Genomic DNA, 3,998 nt, shown 5'->3' with positions numbered 1-3,998 from the left:
TTAGACAAGAACAACAAAAGTGGACCCCGTAGAGTACTACGGATGCGTAGGGGTGCTAATACCTTCCCTTCGCATAACCGGCCCCCGAACCAAAGATTTGGTTGCGAGACCTTTCCTTTCCTTTTTCCAGGTTTACTTCGAGCGTTTCCTTCCCCCCCTTTGGGATAAATAATGCACGGTGGCGACTCTTCTGTCATTTCTTTCTTCGCCGGGTGTTTTTTTGCATACTGTATTTTTCAGGTTGCGACAACCGGCGACTCTGCTATGGAATTATCTTCTCTAGTGGGCCTTTCCTAGCGTTTGCTTGTTTTTTTGTCTATTGTGTGTTATTTATTTATTGCTTTGCATACTTATCTGCTTGCATTGCATCCTATGTGCGCTTTACTGTGTCATGCATACTGTGCTGGCTGTGTATCTGTTTCGATGTTGGGTGGGAGTCACAAGAGGTAAAAGGCCCAATACACAGGCTATGAGTGAACTTTGAGACACCTAGGAATAAAGTGATTCATGGGAAGCGGGTGGTATGGCGCCACTTAGCAGAACATGGTGTCACGAGCAGTTCAGATTCTGATGGGGTATTATCACTGCATACACTTGGTGTGCATATGATGATATTCTTGAAAGGATTGTTTATCCTGCGTTTCTCTTGACCTTACCCTGGCCTAGATTACACCCATGAGTGGGACGGGAATGAATCATTTACAGGTACTGATGGTGACTTGTTCTGCTGGTGACCGTGTCCTGTTGGTGACTCTTGTTTGGTTCTTGTTGGTGACCGTTGGTTCTGAAGTATGGGCTCTAAATTGATGACTGTGTTCTATGGTTCCCGGTTCCGAATTCATGCTGAAGTTCCGATCCTATGCCTCGTGATACAACAATCCTGATTGACATGCCACTGCATTGCATTCACATAATTTTGCATTCATATCACTTAAGACATGTTTATTTATTCCCAGGGGTTTATATCTTCTTCTTGATTCTAGTCGGTTTTTTTAACACTGTTTATCGATTGTGAGATTAGAATCAAGGGGGTAGAATACCTGTTGAAATTGATAAACATGTCATTGCATTTCCATCAGCATGTCTTGCATAACAGGTACCATCACAGTGTTCTCAGTTGTTTGGTGTCCCACTAGCAGGATAGCTGACTCAGGCATTCACCGATACGGTACCCGAAGAAATCAACAGAGGATCATGGATCAAGTTCAAGCAGAACTCGCCGAGATGAAGATCCACATGAATCAGTTCATGGATGTGGTTCAAGGGATGGCTCAGGGACAGCAAGAGCTCAGGCAGATGATACAGAGGAACCCCCTGCTCAACCAGAGGCGGTGACTGATCCTCCAGCTGGAGAGGTTAATGGCTCTAATGGACCGGGGCATATCCCAATCCCGCATGGCAACCCTGGTCAACAGCCCGTTCATGATGATCAGGACGATCAATTTCCCCTACTGCAGGAAGACTTTGGCATGGGCCATGGCATAGATCCCACGTTTAGAAGATTAGAGGAGAGGCTGAAAGCTGTGGAAGGGCAGAATACTCTTGGTGTGGACGTTGCTGACTTAGGATTGGTCCCAGGCGTGAGGGTGCCACCGAAATTCAAGGTCCCGATATTTGACAAATACAATGGCAACTCTTGCCCGAAGACCCATGTGCAAGCCTATTTTCGTAAAATGGTTGCATACTCTGACGATGAAAAGTTGCTTATGTACTTCTTCCAGGACAGCCTAGCTGGGTGTAAGACCCCAATTTTGTCCCTAAGATCCCCCATGGCATCATATCATAACATTGCATTGCCTCAAGGATCATTAGACACCTTGCTTCCTCCCCTGTGGGTGGGATCTTTCTTGGAGAGTGATTTTTGATCACCAAGCATTGTTTGCATTTGTATGTCATTACTTTTCTTTTAATCACTAACCAAAAGTACAAAAAAATGTCATCTAACCTTTGTCTTACAGATGAAGCAATAACAGGTCAAGGCAATTAAAGGCATTCATTGAGCAATAGATGATGGTCATTCTTGAGATTTGAACCCCACAATCATTCACAAGAGTTCATATGAGCTATGATGTCATTTTGAAGCAAAATCCCAAGTGGTAGAGGCTTGAATCTCATCATAACATTTTCAGGTCATCTGAAGACCTAGAAAGTCAACTGCAAAGTCAACTGTGGATTTGGAGATGGGAAGTGATAAGAAATACTTCATTCATGTTCAAACAAGTCTCATTTGACATTTCAAGCATTCACATTGGAGAATTTGAGGTCCAGTCAAAAATTTCCCAAAATAGAAAGTGACCCATAATTTGAACTTTCCAAAAATGGAAGGGTTTTGGACCAACTTCAACTCAATCTTACATCATCAAAAATGCTTCAAATGAAATTTTGTTGAACATGAAAGTTGTAGATCTTTCTCTCCCATTTCCAAAAATGTCCAGGATCATGGATTTATGATGTGTGGTTGAGGAGATATGGTCAAATCATTGCCAAGTATGCATGGGACTTCAAATGGCCATATCTTTTGATTCAAAGCTCCAAAATCAGTGGTTCTTTTTGCAATATCCTCCTCTTGACCTCTAATTTCCAAATCATGCATCACATTACATGATATCTCATCACATGATCACTTGTTAATCCATGGCTTTTTTGGAGGGAAATTACAAAATTCAAAAATGGTGCATTGTATGGACTTTCTACCATTGCCATTGAGTTTAAAAAATGATTTTAAGTGAAAATGATGAAGCAATTGGTATTGTTCACGTGTAAATGGTACATGCACCATGCAAATTTTGATTTTTGGCAAAACACCTCATTATCATTAACCAAGCTAATTATGGATTAGCAAAGTGATTAAGGCTTCATATAAATACCTAAACCCTAACAAAATTGGGGAGGTTAATCATTTTTCACATTTCAAGATCCAAAATTCTCTCTCATTTCAAATTTTTCTCTCATTCATAATTCAATTTTTTTCCAAATAGCATTGCATTTTGACTTCATATTCTTGTTCCCTAGCTTGGATTTGGTGTAGATCAATTGCTGTTTTGTTGAATTCGTGCAAGAATAGTGCAGTTCAAGTTCATGAATTTGAAAATGGAGATTCTATTTTGAGCTAGATCCAGCACCTTTCAAGCTTCAATTGCTTCATCAAACTTCATTTCAAGCATTGTAGAGTGGAATTGGACCAGTACAAGCTGTGGATCATGGCATCTCAAAAGTTCTGCACTTCAAGAGGTCATAATTCGAATCTCTTAATTTTGAAATCCATTGCTATATTGTTGTAGATCTTGTTGTCCTGATGAATCTGGTGAAAGAATCATGAAGTTTGATGCATTATTGATTGAGCTAGGGTAGATTCAAGTTCCATGCATGAATTTTCTTTTGTTCGATTTGCTCTTGATATGATGATTCATGCTTAGCTTTTGTTTGATTCATCATCTACATGAAAAATGCAACATGATGATATGCTTATTTGGAATTTCTGGATAAATTTTTCTGGACGTGCATGAAGGTTTTCACTGTTCATCTTCTTCCTCATGAAGAAGATGAAGACCATACCATAGGCCACGGTTTCATGAATTGGCAACGCTTTTCCTGGTTCTGTCCACGTTAGCTTAGGGTTTGTCTTGTACTGGTCCACGCATGCGCTTACATTGCGCTTCCATTGGTTCACAACGCTTTGACATTGCCACGCGAGCGCTGACTGGCCACATCATTAAATGAAACGGTGCGTTTCATTGTGGACCTGGCGCGCTCATTTGAATCCTTGCAGGATTCGATTCCCAGCGAGGGACTTATTTCAAATGCTTCATCTTTTTTTGTTTTCCCTCCACATTTCCAATGCTATGTCCATTTCCATTTTTTATTTTTTCCTCAACTTAGAAAAATCATAACTATTTGAAAAATGCATCATTTTATCTCCAATTTTTTGCATCTTGATCCTTGTTCTATCTAGTTTTTTATCATGATAATTTCCAAAATTGTGCATGGCTGGATTTTAT

Source organism: Lathyrus oleraceus, chromosome 6 (assembly GCF_024323335.1).
Source record: "Lathyrus oleraceus cultivar Zhongwan6 chromosome 6, CAAS_Psat_ZW6_1.0, whole genome shotgun sequence".
Lineage (NCBI taxonomy): Eukaryota > Viridiplantae > Streptophyta > Magnoliopsida > Fabales > Fabaceae > Lathyrus > Lathyrus oleraceus.
This window is presented reverse-complemented; position numbering follows the sequence as displayed.